This window comes from Aethalodelphis obliquidens, unplaced genomic scaffold, assembly GCF_003676395.1.
Source record: "Aethalodelphis obliquidens isolate GAN/ISIS:26980383/991018 unplaced genomic scaffold, ASM367639v1 scaffold2, whole genome shotgun sequence".
NCBI classification, from domain to species: Eukaryota; Metazoa; Chordata; class Mammalia; order Artiodactyla; family Delphinidae; genus Aethalodelphis; species Aethalodelphis obliquidens.
The window spans coordinates 4,937,932-4,963,892 of record NW_020837946.1 but is presented as its reverse complement, the minus strand read 5'-3'; the positions used below and the strand labels follow the sequence as shown (position 1 = coordinate 4,963,892).

At 54.5% G+C, this 25,961-nt stretch overlaps 1 protein-coding gene and 1 long non-coding RNA gene across 4 annotated transcripts in view; one reads left to right on the top strand and one right to left on the bottom strand.

Moving 5' to 3' along the window:
• Nucleotides 1-25,961, top strand: part of AGAP1 (ArfGAP with GTPase domain, ankyrin repeat and PH domain 1) — a 552,897-nt gene that overhangs the window by 52,379 nt on the left and 474,557 nt on the right. The gene's annotated exons all lie outside the window — the stretch shown is intronic.
• LOC113626261 (uncharacterized) lies at nt 6,186-25,839 on the bottom strand. Its single transcript, XR_003435102.1, has 3 exons — nt 25,523-25,839; nt 8,654-8,660; nt 6,186-6,195 (listed from the first exon to the last, which is right to left on the bottom strand). It is a non-coding gene; the product is annotated as an uncharacterized LOC113626261 (long non-coding RNA).

Sequence of the window (25,961 nt, the reverse complement as noted above, 5' to 3'; positions counted from 1 at the left end):
TGGGATGCGCAGTCTTCCCCACATCCGTGAGGATGTTCCAGTGGTGGGATCCATGTGCTGAGATGCACTGAAAGATGGCGTGTCGTGGGCTCATTTTCTCCTTTTTGTTTCCTCCTCTCTCACCTCCCCACAACTTATTTCCAGAAACACTGGGGTCCATAAAGGCCCACAGCCCCTTGCCTGGAATTGGGAAATCCAGGAGCTCCTAGGTCTGCGCTGCTCATGTGGCAGCAAAGCCTGAGCGGGGACGCTGCTTTTGTTCTTTATGTATATGTCCGCGCACGTGAAGGTGCTCGCACTTCACTATGGAATTATCCACGTGTTTGATGAAAGGTGGGTGGGGTCAGAAAACTGTAGCCCGGGCCACCGCCCCGCTGTTTTTGTTCATAAAGTTTTATTGGAACAGCCACAGTCTTCTGTTTGTGCTTGCCTCTGGCTGCTTTTGCATCTGACCTTTTACAGACGTGCCTCCACCCCGCCCTGGCGAGAACTGGCCTGCTGGGGTGGTGGTCCAGGGTCCAGGCGCTGGGGCTTGTGCAGGAACGGTGACCTGCTCGCTCTGGAGAAGCAGCCTGTAGTCCTGGGAGCTCACGCAGGTGACTGAATAGCTTCAGGCTGCCTCTTCCTCTGGTATCGTGTCCCTCACGGTTTTGGAGGAAGGTGTGCTAGATCAGTGGGGTTCTCCAGACCCTTCGAATGTGAGGAATGCGGACTGGAAGAGGCTCCCATGGGTAATCGAGCTGGGAGGAACAGGGAGAGTCAGTGAGTGCAGCCCCCGGGATGTCCCAGGGGTTGACATCGCATTGCCTCCCTCTGGAAGGACGGAGTCCTGGTTTGCAGACTGCGCCAGCCTGCCGCTCTCGGAGGACTCCTGTGTTTGGAGAGCTGCGTGGGCGTTTGGAGGCGATGCAGGACCCTCACCAGCAGTGAGCACCGCTCTGCAAACAGCTGCTGGTTTTAGCTCGGCCCACCTGTCCTAGCTTTCCTCTTTCGAGTTGTACTTGCCCGTTAATCTTCCGCGGGCGTCATGGTCCGCTCTCGTTCCCTTGGATTAGTGTGTTTTTTTTTTAAGCCCTTTTCCACAATCTAATTTTTTAAAACGAGGGTAATACTGTTTGCATTTTGGCACCTGGTGAGTAACATGAAGAGTATTGATATTTCTGAGCACCCATGTATTTTATGAGTGCCCGTGGCGGTTTCGGTCTATAGAGGAGAACCATTTAAGCCACTATGAGTTGTTAATTCGAGACGCAAGGCAGGAAGTATGGGCGGCACATCGCTGAGGGATTGGAAGACAGCGTCGCCCGCGAGCACGTCAGAAGTGCAGGCGTGTGCCCGAGGCGTACTTGCATTTGGATCCCCACGTGACGGGGACACATTACCGTTTGGGAGGCTCTGGTCAGCCCCGCTAATCGGTCCTCCTTCTGTTTTATGGATGTGGAAGGAGACAGGAGGGTGGGCCGTGCAGCCCTGCTGTGCCCTCTGCTTCTTGGTGCCGTCACCCCGCGGGTGTGGTGTCACCTGTACCGGCAGGCACCGCCCCAGGGAGGCCGTTGTGGTCGCAGGAGCCGGTAGCTCCTTCTGCACGGCCTGGGGCCTCCTCCCAGGGATTCCTGGCCGCTGGGAGCCGCCACCAGCAAGAGGGACGGTCACCCTCCCAGGGTCCCTCCTGGGCTTGTCCTGGAGCCACTCCGGCAGCCTCCGTGCAGAGTGACCTGCCAGACACCTGATGTTACAGGTCTGTGATGGTTGCCAGAAGGTCACCCTGATCTGGTGGTGACGGCGCCCCTGCCTCTCGTTACCCAGCTCTCAGGCTCGCCCGCTGCAGGCAGGGCTCGCCTGAGATGTTCCCGTGGCCACTCGGTGGCGCCCAGCTGTCACGGAGGAAAGAGGAAGAGCTGCTGGAGAGAGTGGGGGACAGGTGCGTCCCAGGGGGAGGGCAAGGAGAGGCCCTGGGTCCTCTGGTGGCCGCAGGTCGGGTGTCTGGGCCTCCGCGAGGGTTGGCGCTAGGCTCTGTGGACTCGGCTCGCTCTTTGGTGGTCGCCGCTGTTTAAAATGGTGCACGTCCTTGTATTTGTCCTTATGAGGCTGGGTGGATTTTAGGGAGGGCTGGTGGGGTTGGTGCTTTAGAGGTGTGGCATGTCCCTGTTCGGGGTAGAGTGCTGGGCGGGGGTGGGCAGGGCCCGCCTTGGGACCGCAGGCTCTGAACCCACAGGTGGCCTGAGGCTTTACTGCCCCGCAGCTGGCCTCTCCTCTGGGATCCTTTCCCCGCCTTCGCCTGAGGAGCTCTTTATAATATTGAAACCCTTTGCTGCTTGGGGGGGGGGGGGGGGGGGGGCTTCTCCCGGCCATTCCTCCCACAGAGATAAGGTCTGCGGGCAGGGGGGCTCCTCAGTTCATGGTCCAGCCCTTCCTTCTTCGCCCCAAATGCCGATCCTTGACAGCAGTGACGCCACCAGCAGCTGTCAGGAATGCCAGTTCTCGGAGCCCCCGACCTGCTGACCCAGGAAGTGCTACGGGCTCCCTCTGGCCACTGTGGGCAGATGTTTGCCTTGGTGGTGTTGACGGTCGGCAGGGACTCGGGTCGGAGCCTCTTACGTCCTCAACGCAAGGAGCGGGCCCTGCAGGTGCCGTGCCCAGGGTGGCGGTAGCCTCCGTCCTTCCTGCGGCTGAAGAGTGAGCTCGTGGTCTGCTGATAAAACAGCATTTCTCAAGAGAGAACTGACCTCAGAGGAGAGGTGGGAGGCTCAGCGGGACGGGATGCGGCAGCTGATGCTCGGTCTGTGGGGAAGGGAGGGAGCAAGGAAGCATCATGTGAGACCCACCTCCGCACAGGTGAGACCACCTGGGGAAGGTCGGCCCTGTCTTTGTGTCTCACTCTCAGGCTATGGTCCATTCCCTTTCGCCTGCTTGTCTGTCTTCTGGGAATGGGATTTCCAGGCCTCTGGATCTTCCGAGTTGAAGATTCTCAGGCCCCTTTAGGAGACCGGTTGAATCATTTTCTTTCCCAGGCGTGTACTCGGCCGGCGTGTGCTGAGGGTTTGTGAGTGGGGCACCTTTAAAGAAAGAGGGACTAGCCGGAAGTTTCTCTGGGATGTGCAGAGGGGCTCACTTCTGTCCTTCCCTGGACTGGCAGGTCTGGCGGGTGAAGCGGGGCATGCTAGGTGCGGAAGAGCAGAGAGCGGTGTGCCGCCACACTTCCGGCCATGCCCACCGCTGCCGCCCTTCGGCTCAGAGTGAAGGGGGAGGAGCCTGACGGAGGAGGCGGCTGGGGGCGGGGCTTCTGTTGCGTCTCTCCAAACTCTGTAAAGAAGATAGAGGAAGTTCGCAGTCCCTTGAAGACCTCTGGTGTGGAGTTAAGGTACAGATGGTTTCAGTCTGGTCCCCGCCAGCCCCTTGAGCAGGACTTGGGAGAAGCGTTAATCGGATGAGTTTGAGCATCGTCTCGATGCTGTTCGGTCTCCCCTCTGCCACGTTCATCTGGAGGGGTCTCCTCAGACGCACTTCACTTCTGCACATTGCTGGCATCGAGAAACACAGTTACTGCAGGGAGGAGAGGGAAGTTGGCGCCAAGAAATTCTATCAAGGGACATTTTATAAGTGAAAATAGTGAAGGAAACCAGGTTTGGATCGCTTGCCTGGTGTGCTTACAGTGCACGTGGGATTTCAGCGCAGGTTTAACTCCTGCCTTGGTGGAGGCCAGGAAGACCAGCTGAGGTGCTTGGTCAAGTAGAAGCATTGGCTGTTTGGAGAAAGTCCAGAACCCCGGGGACTGGACTTTCCGGAAAGGGTGGAATTCTTCCATCTCTCCTTCACTCCCTGAAAATGTCAGAGGAGCAGCTCCCACTTGCCGGGCAGTGGGGACGCGGCGGTGGGCGTAGCTCCTCCACCTGCGGGGGTGGTGGGCAGGTGCACGCACCTGTCAGAGGTCTGCAGACAGGTGTGGCCGAAGTATGCAGGGCTGCTGTGGATGCAGAGAGGGTCAAACTCAGAGAACGGAGGGTTCATAGAGATGTGGAAGAACCAGGTGAGAGCAGTGTCTGCCGTCCAGAGAGCTGGGTTTCAGGAACCCAGCTGCAGACTCTGGTGTCTGCAGGTGAGTGTGATAGGCTGTGTCCTCTTACCTGAGCAGTGGGGGCCTTGGCTATGGGCCCAGCTAGTGCAGAGAGGCCGTGCCTACCTTGGTCCTAACCTCTGATGCACGCATGTGCGCGCACACACACACACACACACGCACACAGCGTGTATCTGGGTGTGAGTCTGATGACCTCCTAGTTGTGCCTTCGTTCTGTTTTCTCCGCAGGTAGCATTAATGCCTGTCTTGTGTTGTTGTTAGGATTAGTTAAGAAAACAGATTCCAGGACACCGGCACATGGTGAGTACTTAGTGAGGGGTCGCTGCTACTCCAGTCATTGTCACCCTCATCATCATCTGTATGAAGAGGGCTTTCAGCACATCTCCCTGCCCTGTTGGTTGGCATTTGGTGGCAGTGAGTCTGTGTGTGAATTGGTGCCCGGTCCCCGAAGACGCCAGTTAACAGTTACCATCTGGAGCCACAGCAGGGCGGCTGGGCAGCCACCTCGCGGGGCCTTGGGTTTGGACTGAGCCAAGAAAGGGCAGGGCCTCTGGCAGGTGTGGGTGGGAGCCACTCAGGGCGCCCGTAAGCACGTGTGACATTCCTGAGTGGCACTGTCTGTCCTCTGCAGTGGAAGTAGTAGTTCCCCTTGAAAGTGGCTTAACTGAGCTTTGATTGGCGTGTGGAAGAACCTCAGCTTAGGGGTCCGGGAGCCGCTGTGTCCTCCACTCCCCACCCCAGCTGGTGGGGCCCTGAGCTGCGGTCACAGCTCCAGGGCTTGGTACTGGGTGGACAAAGTTTTCTCCCCAAGTCACCTCTGCCCAGAAGTGCAGGGAAGCTTATTTGTAACGAAGGTGGAGTCGGGGTCTCTGCAGGAGACTCGTGGAAGGGCTCCGGGGAGTCTTCAGAAATAGAAAGGTTTATTGAAGGTAGGCCTTGGGGACGAGGGGCAGGGAGTCTGTAAGGCAGTGCGTTAATTGGCAGGTAATTGGGAGCTCTGATCTTGAGCGTCTTGTTTTAATTAGCCTGGCTCTGCCCGGTGGAGGCTGTGCTGTAGCAGAGCGCGTGGCCTGCTTAGCTGCGCCTCCTGATTTATTTGGGTTTCTTATGTGGGAAGTTTGCCTGGGTTCCAGCCCTAGCTGGGAGCTGGCCACCATCTCTAGGGGACCCAGGGAGCACTTGGAGCTTTCCTGGTAAGGAAAGAAAACCAGGACCCAGCTGCCCTGCCGTAGCCTTTTAACCAGAGGCCCTGCCTGACCCTGGGCCTCCTGCGCCCGGACTGCTTGGGGCATCACCAGGGCAGCCTCCAGCTTTGGTCAGGGAGGGAAGAGACTTCCATTTACACGCCTGTAAGTTGGAGGGCCTTGTGAGAGCCTTGATGCCATTTGGAAATGTTTTTTGAGTCTGTCAAACAGTCTTTCTCTCCAGCCAATAGAATCGTAGGGAGGTGTGGGGCGGTGGTTTCCTGGGGTGGGTGTGAGCGGTTGGGTTCTCAGCATCCCGGAACCCGGGCAGCCCTGGCGAGGTCGGGTGGGGTGGAGGGCCCCAGGCTCCTAGAGGCTCCCAGGTGCCTCTAGGCAGAGCTACCGCGGCTCTGTGGGTATTCTCTCCAGAGGGATCATTTTCCTAGGAATCTGGGTTAGTGAGGAAAGCATTGCTTCTTAAGGATGCCGGAGGTTTGCCTGCTCTGCAGTCCACCCTTCTAGCCGTCCCCATCCCTCTGTGATGCGGAGAGCCTGCGGTCCTGCTCCGTGGGCCGTCCTGCGAGCGTGGCGGGTCTGCTCAGCTGAGAACCAAGGAGGGGGCTCCCTGTTCACTTGTGCCCATCCCGTTGTTCTCCATTTCCAGTCTCTGAGTGAAGCCCGTCCCCAGCGCAGTGTCTGACGCCCGGCCGCGGGCACAGGGAGATGCTCATCTGTAGCCGTCCTGCACCTGTCAGGAGGGTGCACGCGTGTTAGGGCAGCATCCAGGGCTGGCGGGGGCCGGGACCTCGCTGCTGCAAGCAGAGGAAGCTTGTGCAGGGAGCAACCCTTCACGCCCACCAAGCTGTGCACAGCAGGAGGAGGCAGCCGTGTTCACCGTCGGTTCAGCCCTCGTGTCCTGTCGTCAGGTTGCTTTTGCTAAGGTAGGAGGACGTTGCCCCAGGGCACACGTGTGAACTTGGGCTGTAAGCGGCCTCGCTGTGTGATTCACACCCGAGTGGAGGCCGTGCTTGGCTGGGTGCTCAGCAGAAGAGGCCTGGGGGTCGCTGCCCGTATCCGAGTCACTGAGGTTAAAAGCTTCGTGGTGGGTGGCGTGCTGTTGGTCTGAGGCCGGCCAGTGGCCGCTGCGGGTTTGGCCAGGAGGTTGCTTGGGGTTTTGGGGCACCTCCTCTGGGCCGTGTCCGGCCAGGCTGGGCTACTCAGACTGGAAAGCAGGCCTCCCAGACCTGCCTGCCGCTGTCCTTGAGTTGTTCTGCGGGCTGTGAGCGGGAGCTGCTCCTCGGAGGGGAGAGCGGGGTTCGGCTGCAGCCTCGCTCAGGGAGGAGGGATGGGGCATTGAGCCGGGAGAGGTGTGTACACGGTGGGCGCCAGCCTGGCCGTGCCTGTCGCCTGAGCAGCAGCGGAGGTGGCCCCCGGTTTCTTGGAGCTGCGTCCTGGGGAGCTTGGTGTCGTGGCTTCTGCTGCCCACTGGCCTCATTTCGGGAATAGACCTGTGACCCCCCCAAGTCCCTTTGTCCTTGGCCTGCACCTGCCTTCTAGGACTCGGCCACTGCTCCAGTGGCCACAGACAAGATAGGAGGACCTTGTCCCAGCTGCCCACGCCAAGGCCTTCCAGGATGGAACGATGCCCGGGGGCAGCCCCCGGCCCTCCCCGTCCCGTAGGTGAACCACGTGGGAATCTGGGGTGCACAGCCCCAAGAAGGGCGTCAGTGGAGATGCCACGAATGCCTGACCCTTCACCCTACGGTGCTCAGAGTGGCCCGGGTGTCAGGGCCCGTGAGTGACCCGCAGCTGGGCAGGGAGGGCGTCTGGAGCCTCCTGCAGACTGCAGTGGGGACTCTGTTCTCTGTGTGTGTCCCCTGCCTCCGCGTGTGCACATGGGGATAAAGTGATATGTGTACATCCATCCAAACCAACGTGTGTTCACGTACGCAGCTGCCTTAGAAAGTGCCGTAAGTTGCATTTAACTTTTTCTCTACCAAGGTGTGAGGTCAGGAGGGCAGAAATGCTTTTGGTTGTGTATTGAGCGGTGGCCTCGTCGTGAGCGGGAGACCAGTGTCCGTGTGCACTTACCCCATGGCACTGTGTGTGTGGACGTTCGTTTTGGACACAGGCGGTCTTTTGCTTTTTGTGGGGAACGTAGAAGTCAGGTTTGAGCTAGGCTGTATTATCTTGGAGCCGGGCTTGATTGTTTTCCGAGGACCCAAGTATTTAGCAGGTACCGTTGTGGCCCCAGGGCTTTCTGGAGATTGGAGGTGGAAGCCCAAAGGGCCGTCCCAGGTTTCCCAGCCGGCAGGGACCCGGGGTCTGTGGTGTGGTCTGGGAAGGATGCTGGAGACTGTGGGTCTGTTGCCTTGCCAACCAGGTCTGCGTCCTGCAGGCTTTCACAGTGGGTCCCGGAGAGGCACCGGGGATGGGAGGGAAGGGTGGGGAACTGAGCCAGGCACCACGGGTTTGCCCAAACCCTCCCAGGCCCTCACTCCTTCCCTGTGATTCACACACATCTCTGCTCTTCAGAGCTGTTCCTTGCAGTGTGTTGATGTTATTTTAGGGCTGGAAAGCCTTGCTCGGTCCCTCCCCTCGGGAGGATCAGTGCTATGGGTGCTGGCAAACAACGCAGCAAGACAGCGGCGCTGGGCAGAGGCTTGGCCTTATTTTGATTTGGTGAAAGGAATGGAGTCTGAACTCATTCCAAAGAGCTGGCTTTTCGTTGTGGTGCGCGGGCTTCTCATTGCAGTGGCTTCTCTTGTGTGGAGCACGGCCTCTAGGCGCGTGGGTTTCAGTTGTGGCTCGTGGGCTCTAGAGCGCAGGCTCAGTAGTTGTGGCACACGGGCTTAGTTGCTCTGTGGCATGTGGGATCTTCCTGGCTCAGGGCTCGGACCCGTGTCCCCTGCATTGGCAGGCGGATTCTTAACCACTGCGCCACCAGGGAAGCCCCAAAGATGCTGGCTTTTGAGAATTAGTAAGACATGGAAAACGAGAGTTAATGATGATGGTGGCATTGACGTGGATGAACTTTCGTTGGCTTTTTCTCTGTGCTAAGAGCTCCTGAATGCTCTTAGTGGAACCCACTTAATCCTTCCACCATCCTGTAACTAGAACTTGCTTTGCTGTTCAGACAAGAAGGGGAAGCACAGAGGTTTCCTGAACTTGTCCTGGGCCACAGTGCAGTTGGTGGGACCAGAGCTCACCCAGACCACCTGAGCCCGGAGCGGCTCCTGCCTGTGTGTCTGGTCCCATGTGTGAAAGTGACCACTTAGCTCTGTTGCAGAGGCGTTTTTGATTTGCACTTAACTATTGCACTGAGTGACATTTGAGGTCCACGTCGGTGCTTCCTCCAGCCCTGCCCCATGTGAGTGACGTTTTGGTTCTGGACAGGTTCACTCACCTGTTTGTAAAGTGGTAGGTTTGGACTGAGAGCAGGGGCTGTAGGAGGTGTAGAGGAGGATGTGCCCGGGCCTGAGTCCCAGCTTCGCCTCTTTTTCTGGCCAGGGCCCTGGTATTCAGCCCACCTGAGCCTCAGGCCCCGTCTGTAAGTGGGAAGAGTACCATTCACCAGGGCTGCCTTGTGGAGGGGTGAGGTCCCCCTGCATGAGAAAGGGTATCGCTCTGTACTCGGGGTGGGGTGGGGGACAAGGTAAGCAGGCACGTTCATGGAGATTGTTCAGATCCTCATGGGCCTGTGCGTGTGTGAGCCTGTGTGTGCCTGTGAGCCTATGTGTCTCTGTGTGTCTCTATGTGTGTCTCTGTGTCTGTGTGTGCAAGTGCACGTCTGTGTGCGCACGTGTCTGTGTCTGTTGTGTGTGTGTGTGCGCTCCTGTGTCTAAGTATGTGTGTCTCTGTGTTGTGTGTCTGTCTCTTTGTGTGCATGCATGCTTGTGTGTCTGTGTGTCTCTATGTGTGTCCTTGTGTTTGTGTGAGCCTGTGTGTCTGGGTGTGCAAGTGCACACCTGTGTGCGTGTGAGCCTGTGTGTGCTTGCATGCCTCTGTGTACGTGTCTGTTGTGTGTGTCTGTGTCTGTTGTGTGTGTGCATGCATGTCTGTGTGTCTCTGTCTCCGTCTGTGCGTGTGTCTCTGTGTGTGAGTGTGTGTGTGCACTGATGCCGTAGGACTGCCCACATTCTCCTCCTCTGGGTGAGGAGCCCCGAGCGTTTGGCTCTTTTGGACGCAGGTTGCCGTGTCTCCCCCATTTCATGATTTCTTTCTTTCTTTCTTTTTTTTTTTTTTGTGGTACACGGGCCTCTCACCGTTGTGGCCTCTCCCGTTGTGGAGCACGGGCTCCGGACGCGCAGGCTCAGCGGCCATGGCTCACGGGCCCAGCCGCTCCGCGGCATGTGGGATCTTCCCGGACTGGGGCACGAACCCGTGTCCCCTGCATCGGCAGGCGGACTCTCAACCACTGCGCCACCAGGGAAGCCCTCGTGATTTATTTCTTATTTAACTCTCTGTTGTCCTCGTCGCGTATTTCCCTCAGATGACGTTAGCCACCTGTTTCCCCTGTATTTTGAGCCACTTCCCTCCCCTGAAAACCCTTTCTGGCACCTCCTCCTCGCGTCTGCTGTTGTCCACGTCTGACTGGCCTTTGCCCCTTGGGGGCCTCTCTGTGTGTCTGCATCTCGGTGGCCCTGTCTCCTGGTACCTCTGATTCTAAGAATAGCATGTGACCAGGAAAACCAGAAGTGTTGAAATCTGACCTCTCAAGTCCTAGAAAATACTCAGAGCCCTTCCAGAATGTTCTCCCATCTCCATCCACTTCCTTTCTCTCTACTTGATCCCAGCTACCCTCCAGTCCTAGCCGTCAGAAGCAGAAGGGCCCCAGAGAGTCCAGTCCACTTTCCCTCACCCTGAGTTCCAGGAAGCCTTGTCTGCGTTTCCCAGAGGAGCAATGTTATGATGGGATCAGGGCCCCATTCCTCACAAAGGACGCAGCCTTGGAAGGTTTGATTAGAAAGATGCAGCAACTGTCAAGTGCTGTAGTTTATAATAGTATGATTACACTCTCAGCCAGAAAGATAACTTTCCAGATTGATTTCACGAGGAGCCCCAAGGTACAGCGTACACAGGATTGAGCTCTGTGAACTCATTACCATAGCCTCAGACAGGTCTGTTTGTAATTAGGGGGAAAGAGTTCATCACACATTTCATAGAAGACTTTAAAAAAAAATAAAGTATTCGCCAGCTTAGAATTTCTGAGGATACGATGATGGGGGTGATACGAGTGTCCTGAGACTGTTTGCAAATCGTCCAGGGAGCTGAGCGCTCATGGTCGTGGGTCTTGGTGGCCATCTCTCTGGCAGGTGGTGAGGCGTTGCAGAGAGCACGCCTCGTGCGGGGCAGGCGAGGGTGACGGTGGTGTTAGTGGAAGTGTCTGTCACTGTAAGGCGTGTTCTCGAAGATTAGTCAGTTTTTCATTATGGCTCTGCGGCATGTGGGATCTTCCTGGATGAGGGCTCGAACTCGTGTCCCCGGCATTGGCAGGCGGGTTCTTAACCACTGCACCACCAGGGAAGTCCTTTAACGTTTGTGACAGTTGCTTGCAGTAGCAACAGGAAATGAATAAACTTACCTTTTCAGAGGTTGTCAACTTCAGGTGTTACATTCTCTACCGCGGTGGTCCCCAACCTTTCTGGTACCAGGGACTGGTTTCGTGGAAGGCACTTTTTCCATGGACTGGGGAAGGGGGGATGGTTTCGGGATGATTCAAGCACGTTGCATTTATTGTGCACTTTATTTCTGTTATTATTGCATTGTAATATATAATGAAATAATTATACAACTCATAATGCTGACAGGAGGCGGAGCTCAGGAGGTAATGCGAGCGATGGGGAGCGGCTGCAAATACACACGAAGCTTCGCTCACTCACCTGCCGCTCACCTGCTGCTGCTGTGTGAGCCAGTTCCTTACAGACCACGGCCTGGTATCGGTCCATGGCCTGGGGCTTGGGGACCCCTGCCCTACTGGACAAAGTGATGTTCCAGGAAGCTCAGGTCACTGCTGGATGCGTGCCCCACCCCCCCAACGCCCTGTCAGAGTTCCTCCTGTTTTGTTGGAAAAGTCATAAAAAATATTGATCAGACTCAGCACAAAGGACTTGAGTGCTTCCTCCAAGTGTGATGTCTGGACTGTGTGGAGAAGCTGCTGGAGGGGAGAGGCGACCAAGGTGGGCTGTCCCGGGACTGGACACTGCAGGACGACCTGTCTGCATGTGGAGCCCTTGTGTTGTCAGGTCATCGTCTTACCCTGGCTCTGCTTTCCGGTCAGTTTTCTTTGCGTGGACACAGTATTTCAGCTTCCTTTCTAGCCAGAGAGGCCTCGAAGGCTGGCTGGGGACCTAGCCACCATTTCCAGTGTTACTTCTTTGTGTCTTGAATTCAAAACTATCAACAAACAAGTGACTTTGAGAAACCCTGGAGGTTGGGAGCCTGCCGGGGTATGGGGGGGAAGAATGGGAGGGCTTACAGATGTCTTCTGCTGATTTGGGGTGGGGGGATAGCTAGAGGGTTTCCCTGACATGTTAGGGTTGTTCTCAACTTCCCACAATTGATCCAGGTGTGCAGCCGGGTACCCCCTTATCGGGTGTTTCCTCTGGCTGCTAACCTGGGGGTGCGAGCGGAGGGCCTGGTCCCTCCTGGGCCGACCTCGACCCTTGTCCCGCCCCCCGGGCAGTGTTCCTGAGGCTCTTGCCATCTGCCTGTCTGGTGAGGATATAAGAGGATTAAATTGCTAATTCATTATTTGGGGAAAATATCTGTGAACTCAAATAAAGGCCCATTAAATACCTTTTTCAGGTTAGAACTGTAATTGACTTAGTGATGAGGCAGAAACCAAGGCCTTTGATTTAAAAACTGTTGACAGGTTTGAACCTAAGCTGCTTCTGTTTGCAGAGGAAGGGGCTGCCTGCCAGTCCAGGCTGAAATGCAACTTCTTTTATGTCCTCTGAGCTTGACTTTTATCCTATTTCATAAAACACAAGGCTTTAAACTTTTTTTTTTTTTTAATTTATTTTTGGCTGCATTGGGTCTTCGTTGCTGCACGTGGACTTTCTCTAGTTGTGACGAGCGGGGACTACTCTTCGTTGCGGTGTGTGGGCTTCTCGTTGCGGTGCGCGGGCTTCTCATTGAGGTGTCGTCTCTTGTTGCGGAGCACGGGCTGTAGGCGCGTGGGCTTGAGTAGTTGTGCTGCGCGGGCTCAGTAGTTGTGGCGCACGGGCTTAGTTACTCTGCGACATGTGGGACCTTCCTGGACCAGAGATCGAAGCCGTGTCGCCTGCGTTGGCAGGCAGATTCTTAACCACTGCTCCACCAAGGCTTTAAATTTTCACACATATGGCTCTTCCATGGACGAGCTTGAGGTTTTTGTCCAAACAAACTAGCTAATTCTGTGACATTCTTGAGATGAGCAGACGTACAAAACTCCCAACAAATGGTGACAAAATCTGGGAGCTTAGACATTGGTTTGTGTTAGTTTTAAAGTTTTTGCACATCAGAGACGATCTCAAACAATCTTAAAGGAAATCAGCGTTTGAGGCCGTTCACCATGATTGAAAGCAATCCCTTTATTCATCTGTTACATTAGGCGTAATGGAAACAGTTCCTGTATTTTCTCACACTGTAATAATCCGGCAGTGTAGTCAAATCATAACATATTATGTCTGTAATCAAGTGGTTATAGGGTGTGGGTACATATTTGCCACTGTGGGGTTGAGGAATGAGGAAGAGATGCAGGTCTTTTAGGACAGTGCCGAGCCCTGACCACGGGGACGGCCGGGGACGTGGCCTGTCCTGTGCGTTTTGGAGTGTGTGTTCTTGAATGCATTGGCCGCATGACCCCTCCACCCCCTGAGCCCCCAAGTCCCCAATTCCCTCCTCAATCCCTGACCGTGGACTTCTCTCCCTGTTCCTGGAGCTTTCCAGTGGCCTTCTAATTGCCAGACCCAGGGGTTCTCTTTTGGTCTTTTTCTGGAAACCCTCCTGCCCTGTAGCTTCTGTTGTAAAACTAACAGTCAGCTCCGGCTCCAGTCCTGGCTCTGCCCCTTTGAAATGGGTGACCTTGGGCAAGTCAGCTGCCCTGCTTTATCTGTAAAGTGGGGGGCTGCGGTGCACGTCTTTACGTCCTGGGGTGCCGTGCAGGTTACAGATGGCGTCTGTGCCCCGTGCCTGGTGTGGGACTGGATATGCTGTAGGGTTTCCTCCCAGCCCTCAGCTATGCCCCCAGCCCTCAGCTGTGCCCCCAGACCACACTTCTGAGCTCTAAGCCCGTTCCGTGTCCCCAGCCCCTAGGGATGGCGAGTCTTTCTGTCCGTCCTGCCCCTTCTCTTCTGGGTCTGGGGGTGCCTTGCCCCACCCATCCTCTGGACTCTGCCTTGGGACCCTCATCCTTGGGGCCGTGGCTTCAGTCACCCTGCTTTCTTACCCAGACAATGGCAGTGGCCCCGAGAAGCTTCCCGGGCCCCCTCGTCGCTCCCAGTTTCCTCCGCGTGGGTACAGACTGAGAGGCTTTGATTCCTTCTCTGGAGAAAATGAATGCATTAATTGGATCCAGGGTCTTTGACAAACACTGTTCTATTTTTACAATCGGACAGGAAGTTGTAGTTTTAGAACCCTCTCTTTATAGATTACACCCCTGGGGGACTTGGATTGTTATAATAAATTATCATCCTTTTCTTGGTAGGGTGATCTTCTTTGATTTCTGGGTAAATTCTAGGAACTTGCCGTATTTTCTTGATCCTAATTAACTTTGCTGGGGCTTGGGAAGGGGCCCCTGCAAGAGAGAGAGAAGGAAACTAGCATTTCTTGAGTGTCTCAGAGGTGGTAAGCTCTGTGCCAGCTCCTCAAGAGTGTTATTTGATTTAATTCTTGTCGAAATCCCTATGAAGTGGGTGGTATCATCCGTTTGTTACAGATAAGGAAACTGAGGCTGGGCAGGTGGGGAAGCTTGCTACAGGTCACGTGACCGTAATGAGAAGGTGGTCCGTATGGGTCTCTGGTTCCCATACCCAGGCTCTGTGTGGCCCCAGGACCCTCTCCACAGACAGAAGGTGGTGCTCCTGCTGCTTCTGCTGGTCTGTGCGTCTCCGCCGGGGGAAGTGGTCTCCGGAGAAGTCAGAAGGGCCTCCTCTTGGCACTTACCTTTCATCCTGCACGTTTTCTCAGGCCACGTAACCTTTTTTTTTTTTTAATTTTATTTTTATTTTATTTATTTATTTTTGACTGTGTTGGCTCTTCGTTGCTGCGCGCGGGCTTTCTCTAGTTGCGGCGAGCAGGGGCTACTCTTCGTTGCGGTGCAGGGGCTTCTCATTGTGGTGGCTTCTCTTGTTGCGGAGCACGGGCTCTAGGCGCGTGGGCTTCAGTAGTTGTGGCACGCGGGCTCAGTAGTTGCGGCTCACGGGCTTAGCTGCTCCGCGGCATGTGGGATCTTCCCAGACCAGGGCTCGAACCCGTGTCCCCTGCACTGACAGGCGGATTCTCAACCACTGCGCCACCAGGGAAGTCCCCACATAACCTTTTAAAACCTTTTTATGATCATGACCCTGGCCTCTATCCATCGAATCTTAAAGTGGTCAAGCTACTAAGGACTAAGACGTGACATCATAGGATGCTTTCCTTGGACTGGGGAACCAGGTGTAAATTGCAGGCTCGAGCCTTGCTTTCGAGCAGTCAGACTCTGAGGGGGCGGGGGAGTGGGGGCGCTGCAGCTGTGGCTGAGCATGACCTTCCACAGACATCGGTCTCGTCTGCCGTGCAGTGGGCCAAGGAAGCCTCCTGGTGTCCTCACATGGGGGAAGGATTTTAATCCAGTTTCTCAGGCCAGATACCCGAGACCAGCTTTCTGCATGTTCTGCGGAAGTATCGGTGCCCGTGAGGATGCCTTCAGGTGCTTCTCCTAAACATTGGGTTTTGGCATCACTCATCCATTTAACACATCGAGGGCCTGCTGGCTGTGAGCCAGACCTGGGGCCAGGTGTCAGTCTGGATCCCCATCACCCGGGTCCTGGCACTAGCTCCCTCCCCGTGGAGCTCTGGGCCCCTTGCCGGCGTCGTAAACCAAGGTGGAGGAGCCCCGCTTAGCTTGGCGGTGTCTGTTTTAAGGGCATTAAGGGGGTGCTTTTAGAAGGTTCATCTTTTTAGTGCCCTCTTTCACAGTGTAGCAGCTACCTGACTGACCATGTGACATGTGGGAGGGGATTCTTGGGAGGAACCCACCAGGCGTTCATGTATTCCAGTGCTGTTAGGAAGATGCACTTTGCTTTGTTATTTGTGATGAAAAGGTTCCTAAAAGGCCATTGTGAAGTGTATCTACGCAAAGCTTCTCATGTCACTGACTTCCAGAAAGTTTCAAAGGATGTCTTGCCACTGTACTCTTTTTTACAATATTTTATTATGAAAAATTTCAAACATATAGAAGAACGGAAAGGATTTTACAGTGAATAGTTGTATCCCCACGACTTGGATTCTGCAGTTAGCATGTGGCTGTGCTGGCTTGAGCACATTTGTCCATCCCTCCATTGTTTCGGTTTTCGGATGCGTTTCAGAGTCAATTGCAGACTTCAGTACATCTCCCTCTAAGTGCTGCCACGTGCATATCATCTGTTATTAACTCAAGTTTGAGATTGGTTTCCAGTTTTTTCTTTTGAGGTAGACATTTATAAACAAAGAAATGCACATTCGCGAGGGTGCCATTCGATGACTTTGGGCAACCTCTTCACTGTATGAAGTGGAGGGCAGGTTCTAAGTGTGAGAGAAGGTGCTTCGTCTCCGTGTCTCATATCTATGTGGTCCAACTGGACCCAGCCGGCACGCAGGAGAATCTGTTGGAGGGAGACACGAGTGGACGCAGATGAGGCAGGAAGCGTTTTGGGTCCAGTGTGTGTGGACCTAGAAGCCCCTGCCTGACAGGCCCTGTGTTAGCTTCCTGTGGCTTCCAGAATGAACACCACAACCTGGGTGGCTTAAAGCCACAGAAATCTGTTCTCATAATTCTGAGAGCCAGAGTCTAAAATCAGGTGTCAGAGGACTGTGCTTCCTCCAGGGACCCTGGGGGAGGGTCCTTCCTGCCTCTTCCAGCTTCTGGGTCTGCTGGCAGTCCTTAGCGTCCCCTGGCTTGTAACTGCATCACTCCAGTCTCTGCCTCTGTCATCACATGACCTACTTCCCTGTGTGTGTCTTCCGGGTGGATGTGAATTGGAGGGACGTTCTTCCGCCCAGTACAGGCCCGAGCCTGGCTTCAGGGGCCATGTGGGCCTCTTGCCCTGGTCCATGCCCCTAAGGAGGGGCCCACTCCCACCCCAGGCCAGCGGGCAGCTGTAGGCAGAACTTGGTGTGTGGGCCGGTGTCTTGGCCTCTTTTCTTTCTTTCTTTTTTTTTTAAAGTCTTTATTGAACTTGTTACAATATTGCTTCTGTTTTTCTTTTTTTATATTTTGGTTTTCTGGCGGGGAGGCATGTGGGAAACAGGGAACCAACACTAGGGAACGAACTCACACCCCCTGCATTGGAAGAGCAGAGTCTTAACCACTGGACCGCCAGGGAAGTCCCTGGAATCTCTTCTTTCTTTCTTTCTTTTTTTTTTTTTTGCGGTACGCAGGGCTCTCACTGTTGTGGCCTCTCCCGTTGCGGAGCACAGGCTCCGCACGCGCAGGCTCAGCAGCCATGGCTCACGGGCCCAGCCGCTCCGCGGCACGTGGGATCTTCCCAGACCGGGGCACGAACCCGTGTCCCCTGCATCGGCAGGCGGACTCTGAACCACTGCGCCACCAGGGAAGCCCCCCTCTTTTCTTTCTTGTCACAGTTGAGCTGGAAGGATGTTTGGAAGTGGAGATCCTGGGAAAAGGCGGGGACACACTCTGTTTTCTGGGAGAGAACCTGTCTGTCCCAAGAGAAGCCCGAGCCATGGCCTCTCTCCCCAGTGATCCCTTCTCAAGCCCAACGACCCTCTCCCCGGCTGGGAGGCCAGCACTGGGCACTGCTGGGGCTGACCATCTGCCTGTTGGCATTTTCGTCTTTATCTCCAAGCCCTGCCCTCCTCCTGCCCTCCCTCCAGCCGCCTGACCCTGTGAGGGGTCTCATCCTCTCACCACATCTGCACCTTTGCTGGGACTGTGCTCTCCTCCTGTGTCTCTTCTCCGCCTGGGCCTCTCCGCTGGCGGGGACCGTGCTCGCTCTACCTGAGCCGTGTGTCTGCAGGTCAGGGGTCTGCCAGGCAACGGCTGGGAGCTCTCAATGCCGTGTTTGCAGGGGTACCTCAGCAACCTGCTTCTCAGCCGGTACCATTTGGTGGGGCTGCTACCTGTCTAAATGCTCACCTAGAGATCAGGGGTGGGGATAGGAAGCTGTGGGTCACAGCTGAGAAATTTCCAGAAGGTAGCTGTGGAGCCAGCCACTTGCTGGGTGGATGCCCTCAGGGAGGTTGTCCCAGAGCGTGTTGGGTGGGTGACATTGCCAGTGCCCTTCCACCTCTGGTGCCCTCCGTGGGGATTGCCTGTTGACTGCGATGGCTCTGATGCCATCAGGACCCCTGTGTGGCATCCTGAAAGGGGTTACCCGCAGGCAGAAGCTGTCAGACTGAGGCCAGTGTGGGATTCGTCCCTGACTGGGTCTTGAGCAGCCCTGCCAGCTAGTCTGAGGGCAGCAGGGTGCTTACAGATGGAAGCACAGTTCCTTGTTTATGAATCCAGAGCCGCTGTTGGCTTGCTGTGCGCACTGCCCCGGGCTCTGCTAAGCGTTTACGCTTGTTCTCTTGTTGAGTAGACGCACAGCCCATTGGAACAGAGTCCGCCTTGTTTTTTCTGAGGCGGAAGCTGAGGTTTATCGGAAGGGCAAGACCCGTCCTAAAGCGCCCAGCCCTGAGATGTCGTGGCACCAGGAGGTCTGTGTGGGGTGGATGCTGGCCCGCTTCCCTTGACTCCTGGCCCCTTCCTCTGACATCAGAGCCAGCCGGGCATCTTCCAGTCTCTTTCTTTGTCCCTCTGCTCCGTCGTCCCATTGCCCCGTCTGACTCTCCTCTCTTGCTTCCCTCGTATAAGGACCCTGTGACGGCACTGAGCCCAGTGCCTAATCCGGGCTACGCTCAAGATACTTCATCACAGCTGCAAAGTCCCCTTTGCCCTGTGAGGTGACGTATCCACAGATTCAGGGCACTAGGAAGTCGTCTTTGTGGGCCTGCTAACTGAGTCCACCGCACACCGTCAGAAGGGATCTTAGCACAGCGACATGACCACTTGTGGATGCCTGTCTGGGGCCAAGCAGCCCTTTACGTGTATTTTCATTCAACCCTCATAGCGACCGTCCAGAGTGGGCTTTGTTATTCAGTTTGACAGGTGGGGGAACAGGCTTAAATGTTGAGGGACCCCATGCAGTAAAGGGCAAAATGGAAAGAGACCCTGATGCTCCTGAGCCCAGGGTTCTGCCCGCACCCAGGTGAGAACAGTCTGTGAGCAAACCCGGTGCTCAGATTCAGGTAATTCAGGAAATGGGGGGCACCGCAGGGCTTGGGCCCACGTAGCGGGAAGGTCTGTGGTCTCACCTTGGTTCGGCCCTTCTCGGCCTCACTGGACCTGGGAAGTGGGGTCTTATCTTGGAGCCTGTTGGTTCAGAGACTGACCCATGTGTAGTATTTATTCCTCACACCACCTGGGCCTGAAATTCCCATTGCTAATCAGTACCCAGAAGTGGACGCTGTCATTTCTCAGATTGGTGCTCTCTTTACGTCCTTAATAAAAAACAAGGTATAAATTTAGAATGTTTATGGAATTAAACATTATAACCAGCACTGAAAATCTAAGGCAAGCAATGGGGTGAGTGGCCCACGATTAAAAATATTAGAGAACCTGTCTCTTTTTTTCTTACTTTTTTTTTTTTTTTGCGGTACGAGGGCCTCTCACTGTTGCGGCCTCTCCCGTTGCGGAGCACAGGCTCCGGACGCGCAGGCTCAGTGGCCACGGCTCACGGGCCCAGCCACTCCGCGGCATGGGGGATCTTCCCGGACCGGGGCATGAACCCGCGTCCTCTGCATCGGCAGGCGGACTCTCAACCACTGCACCACTAGGTAAGCCCTGAACTTCACTGCATTTTGCTGGACAACTGCAATGAAAAGGCATTAACAACCTCCTAGCATCGCTGAGAGCTCCTCCGCGTTCCGCCTTGTCCTCTCTGGGTCAGCTGGTCCTTCAGCTGCCTGCTCCTGAGTGTGTGCGGTGTGACCCAGGTTCTTACACGTGCACAATTCCAGGACGTTCACTGGAATTGCACTGAGCGCCTGCCCCCGAAGGCTGCTGCCCTGGAGCTCCTACGGGGACCGTGACTCGAGGCCTCCCCTGCAGGTGTCCGGCCACCGTCGCAGTACCTGCTGTAAGGAAGTGTGATCAGACCCCAGGGCCTGAGTCCCTGGTTCCTGCAGACCGGGCTGGTTCTCTGGGCAGTTGGGGTCCCGCCCCTGGGCGGGTGCCCCAGCTGGGGCTCCCCCGCCCTCTGGACTCCCCACATCCTCCCGCCTTGCTCTGCTCACAGCGTGAGGCCCTGCATAGCCTCGGGATGGGGTGGTCACCAGACAGACCAAGTAAATAGAGGTGGAGCTTTCATTCCCCCCCCGCCCCCCGACCTCCGGGAAGGGAAGAGAAGCTGGAGATTAATCTCTGGAAAAACTCCTGAACAGTGAACACCTCCAGGTACTGGGAGGGTGGCGCCCTTGGAGAGGGCACGGAAGCCCCTGCACCCTTCCCCATGACTTGTGGACACATGTCTTCTGTCTGGCTGTTTATAATAAACTGGTAAGTAAACTGTTCCGAAGTTCTGTGAGCCGTTTTAGCAAATGATCAAACCTAAGGAGGGGAGGTGGGAATCCCCAGTTTACAGCTGGTCGTTCAGAAGGATGGGAGGCATCTGATTGGTTCTCATCGGCACCTGAGGCGGGGGCAACCTTGTGGGACCAGCCCCTTAACCTGTGGGGTCTGACACTGATTCTGGGTGGCGTCAGAACTCACTTGAATCTCGGACGCCAAGTTGCTGTCCGAGGAATTGGAGAATCGGTGTTGGTGTGGAAAAACCCTGCACGTTTGGGGTCAGAGCTGTTGTGTGGATGGCAGACGTCTCAGTTAGTGATACCAAAGGTCCCGGAGCAGAACGAGCCACAGACTCAGAATCAGCACATCAGGTTTGTGCCTCCGTCTGACCCCTGGGTCTGGTGAAACCCTCCTGTTAGAGTCACAGGACCCTGGGGAGACTCACCCCCATGCTTGGCAGCAGAGAGGCTGACCCGCAGCAGCTGGATGACTGGTCCAGGCCACACAGCCCGCCCCTGCTCCCAGCCAGCTCCAGTGTCCCTGCTGGCTCCCATGCCATCTTAGTGGTGGCAGCAAACTCATTTCCTGGCATCCTGCATGTAACGTAGGAAAGAAACAGGGCACGTGAGTGAGGCCAACAGGGTCAGATGGTGTTCACGTGGCAGTTTGAATTTTAGAAGGTTTTACATACATTTTACATATGTGTGTTTTTATTATTTAATAGCATCAATAAATTAAGGGATGCCTTCCTGTAAATTCCTTGACACCTTGACCAGTCCAGGAGAACACAGTATATGTAGATCTGTCCTCCTTTCTAGATTTGGAGATGCCATTTAACCCTGCATCTTAGGTGACTGTCCACTTTGTTCCTGTTGGTACCGGACGGGTGTTCTCTAAAGCGTCTCAGAAAGCTGAAGCCACATCATTTTCCTTCTTGATTTCCAGTCTTGTAAAACAATGTTCCCTGAAAAGAATATTTTTCTTCTTTTCATTCACAGATTTTTTTAAAAAATAAATTTATTTATTTTTGGCTGCGTTGGGTCTTCATTGCTGTGCACGGCATTTCTCTAGTTGCGGCGAGCAGGGGCTACTGTTTGTTGTGGTGTGCGGGCTCCTCATTGCGGTGCCTTCTTTGTTGCGGAGCACGGGCTCTAGGCATGCGGGCTCAGTAGTTGTGGCACACAGGCTCAGTAGTTGTGGTGCACGGGCTCTAGAGCACAGGCTCAGTAGTTGTGGAGCAAGGGCCCAGTTGCTCCGCGGCATGTGGGATCTTCCTGGACCAGGGCTCGAACCCGTGTCCCCTGCAATGGCAGGCAGATTCTTAACCACTGCGCCACCAGGGAAGTCCCCACAGATTTTTTTTGTACATTGTTGTGATCACACTGAATATATAGGGTTTTTTTTCTTTTTTTTTAATTGAAGTGCAGTTGCTTTACGATGTTGTGTTAGTTTCTGGCGTTTAGCAGAGTGATTCAGTTATATATTCTTGTTTAGATTCTTCTCCCGTATAGGTTATTACAAAATATTGAGTGTAAGTCCCTGTGCTGTACGGTAGGGCCTTGTTGGTTGTCTGTTTTATATATAGTCGTGTGTATCTGTTAACCCCAAGCTCATTGTCCAGCAGAGGTAGAAGTTCCAACCAAGCACCCAGGGAAACAGGCGCAGATGGGCCAGGCTGCGGCATGTGACCAGGGGCTGGCCGTGCTCAGCAATCTGCAGGCAGAGGGACCTGCGGGGCTGAAGGTGCAGAGTGGTGGAGGCGGTCCACTTGGCCCTCAGTGAGGATGTAGCTTGAGGAGGCAGACAGATGGATGTGAATGTCCATGGCCAGTTTCCTGACACTCACCTGCCACTTTCAGCTGACAGATCCTGGCTAGAAGAACCAAACATGATTTTGAGCCAGGTAGAGGAAATTTGAGGATTTAGCAGAAGAGAAGTTTCTCGTCTTCTGTAGCCGTGAAGGTCAACTTATGACAAAGTTTTGGTGTACCCTGCTATGGACTGTGTCCTCCCCAAATCCACATGTTGAAGCCCCAAACCCCAGTGTGATGGCATTAGGAGGTGGGGTCTTGGGAGGTGATTAGGTTTAGATGTGGTCATGAGGGTGGGGGCCCCATGATGGGATTAGTGCCCTTATAAGAAGAGATACCAGAGAGACCTCTCTCTCCATCTTTTGAGGACACAGCATGAAAGTATCCTTCCACAAGCTAGGAAGCAGCTCTCATCAGAAACCAAACTGCCTGGTGCCTTGATCTAGGGCTTCCCAGCCTCAAGAACTGTGAAAATAGGGTACTTCCCTGGCTGTCCAGTGGTTAAGACTTTGCCTTCCAAGGCAGGGGGTGTGGGATCAATCCCTGGTTGGGGAGCTAAGATGCCACATGCCTTGTGGCTAAAAGACCAAAACGTAAAACAGAAGCAGTATTGTAACAAATTCAGCAAAGACTTTAAAAATGGTCCACATCAAAAAAAAAAAAAAAAAAAAAAAGAACTGTGAAAATAAGCATCTCTTGTTTAAGCCACCCAGTCTGTGGCGTGTTGTTACAGCAGCCAGAGCTGACCAAGACCCATCTTATCTGGAAATACTGGGTTCTTCCTGCAGCAGCTCCGTCCCAAGAGTCTGACCTGGAATTGGGGGGTGCAGCATGATCTTGCCTCTGGGGCACTTGTGGAGGAACAGTGACCTGAGACCTTCAGGTGACAAGCTTGCCACCCAGGGGTTGAGCTGGAAAGCTGCTTTGGGAATAGCAGTTGGCATCAGGTGGCTGAGCTCTTGGCAAGAACGAAACATCTGGGGACCTGCAGGCAGAGCACCAGGCTGGGGACCCAGAGGCCAGGGTCACGGTGCTGCCGACGCTCGGTATATTGCGTGACATCGGGCTTCAGGTTCCTCGTGGACAAAGGGCAGAAGTAGGGTTTGGGCTTTGTTCATTCACCTCTGTGCCGTGAGTCTGTCCAGTCCATCAAGCACCATACTCATTTCATTCTCCAGGCTTTTTTTTATTAAGCTGCTGTTTGGGAGCTGGGAGGTGGTACCCTGAGTGCTCAGTGAGCATTTGGTCTCTGCGTGACCTGGAAGCATTGCCTAATATTAATGAGCTGACCCAGCATCTGCTTTGAAGAACTTTGTGGTGTGTATCTTTGCCATGTTCACCGGTGGTCATGTTGTGTGGTGGCGGCTGGCGTGAGTACTGCAGACGGGCAGGTGGAGGACAGGGGAGATGGATGCTGGGTGCTGGGAGCCCCTCCTGGGGAGGATGCTGCCCAGCTGCAGGGAGCATCCCTGGCTGTAGCCCCTGCAGAAAGAGATGCCCACGTAAGGGCGCATCCCTCTGGGCCCTCTTCCAGTGGTCTGCCTGGCATGATGGTCTGGCCGTTTGAGCCCATCCTGATGGTACCGACAGGCTGCACATGCTGCGGGGCTCCCTGCGGGCCCTTGTTCTCCCCTCCTTCCACAGACCTGCATCTCCCACCCGTACCCTGCGTGCCAAACTCCACCTCTGCATCTTCCCCAAGGGAAGAATTTATATTGTCATGAAATCTGGGTCTTTCTTGAGGCCCCTTAGCAGCTCTGTCCAGTAGAAACAGAATGTGAGCCACATGCGTCCTTAAACATTCTCAAGTAGCCACATAAAAAAAGGTAAAAAGGAGCAGGTGGAATTCACTTTACTGAGACATTAATACCTCGTGTCTAATCCAGCACATGCAAAGTCCCATCCTTCCCATCTGCAACATGTCGGGTTTATTAGGGGGGCGGATATCATCCTTCTTGGTTGTAAGCCTTTGGATTGCGGTGCGTTCTTCACCCATGGCGCATCTGAGTCGGACCAGCCTCATATCAAGTGCTCGGTAGCTGCGTGTGTCTGGTGGCCTCCCCTGGACAGTTTTGACTTAATCCGGCATCTTGACCCTCTGCCCAGAGCCTTGGCTGGGATGGACGCTGCCTCTCGCCGAGTGCCTGCTTGGAACTGAGTCCTTCGTGTGTTTGGAAGTCATCGGGTGCTCTCGTGTCACTTGCTGGGGTCAGTGGTGGCCCAGAGTCCCTGCGGCCCAGAGCACTGCTGTGTGGCCCCGGTCCTGGTTATTTATGTGACCATTCTCTCCGAACATCCTGAGCGTCCCCCGAGCAGGGAGTGTGTGTCGCCACCCTACGATGGCTCGGCTAATTGAGCCATAAACAAAAAGTGCCTTCAGCACGGGCTCATCTGCCTCCTCGGGGGGGAGGGCAGGCTGGCCCCTCCTCGGGGGGGAGGGCAGGCTGGCCCCTCGTGAAATGTCGCCCTCTGTCAGCGCTGCACAAAAGCCTCACGTCTGTGGGCTCCGACCTGATAGATTGCCTTCTGTGCTGATTGAACAAACCCAAGCCAGGCCTGGTGTGAACAGGGCTGTTGCCTAGGCGGGGCGGTGTTCACAGGGACCGTCCCAGGGGTCGGCTGTGGTGGTGACTCCGTGCCCCTGCTGAGAGGCAGGTCACCTGCGTCTGGAGTGTGATGGGGATGGAGTCTGGAGCTGGGCCTGGGGCCCAGGGACCTGCTTGCCTTACTACTCCCGGATATCTTTGTGAGAAGCCAGTGACGTGATGGAGACCTTTAAAATGATAGTGAATGTTCCTAAAGCCACTGAATTCCGTGGTTAAACATGTGTAGATGGTGAATTTTATGTTATGTGTCTATTTTCACCAGGATTTAAAAAAAATCAGTGCACTATTTAAATATTTGTGTTAAAGCTTGATAGTTTTTCAGTTTTTAGGGTCAAGATTATGCATCTATAGTGTATTCCTGTCTACCTGTCTATCATATAAATCATGCATGTTAGGCATCTGTGTCTATCTAGATATACAAATCTGTATCTTAAAATTGTTTCCTTTTCTTTGATAGTCTAAGTCTTAGAAGAATTGAGGGTTTCATTATCACTGGCTAAAGTTAAAAGGTACCCAGTTTAGTAATCTTGGAGAGAAAATCAGGAAACAAAATGATCGTTTCCTCAACTCTTGTTACAGAGGGTGCCCATTTTCACGGCTTATTGGCCAAATTACAACTTTTAGGTAAGGGTGCACTGGGGCAGAGTCTGTCCAGCTAGATCAGAAGCGAAAGGTTTCCTCTGCTATGACCAGCCGGCTTCTGGGAGCCGGGCCCCTTTTCTCCTTGTGGGAGGCATCTTGGGAGCCCCTGACAGTCTCACCGTGAGGTCAGACAGGGAGCATTTGAGGGCCATCAGGCTGCTGTCCTGAAGGAGCCCTGGTCAGTACTTGAAGGTTTCCAGGCGATGCCTTTGCTTCCTGGTCAGATGACCTTCATCTCCCCGTGCTCTGTGGTCTCAGACCTTATCCTTTTACAGGCATCTTCCTCGGGCACAAGAGTCTTCTTGGGACTCAGTACAACCTTGGGTCAGGCTCCCAGTGGGTGAACCGGCCCGGCCCTTTTGTTGTTGCCATTTTTGTGGTCCTTGCTTTTAGTGATTGAGGGATGTAACACACCCATAATGAAAAATTAACCATTTTAACGTAAACACTTCAGTGGCATTCAGTACATTCTCAGTGTTGTGCAACCACCACCTCGGTCTAGTTCCAAAACAGTTGCATTGCCCCAGGAGGGGACCCTGTACCCTTAGCAGTCACTCCCCATCTGCCCCCCTGCCCCCCACCAGGTCCTTGGCAACCACCGGTCGGCTTCTGTCTCTGTGGACTTACCTATTCTGTGGACATTTCAAATAAACGGAATTGGACACTGCGGACTTTCATGTCTGCCTTCTTGCGCTCAGATGTTCTTGAGGTCCATCCCTGAGGTACCGTGTCAGTAGTTTTTTTTTTAAAGCTGGGTAATGGTATTGCTTTGTTGGACTCTAACCACAGATTGTCCACTCATCAGTTGTCGGGCATTTGGGCTGTCTCCACCTTTGGCTGTTGTGAAGG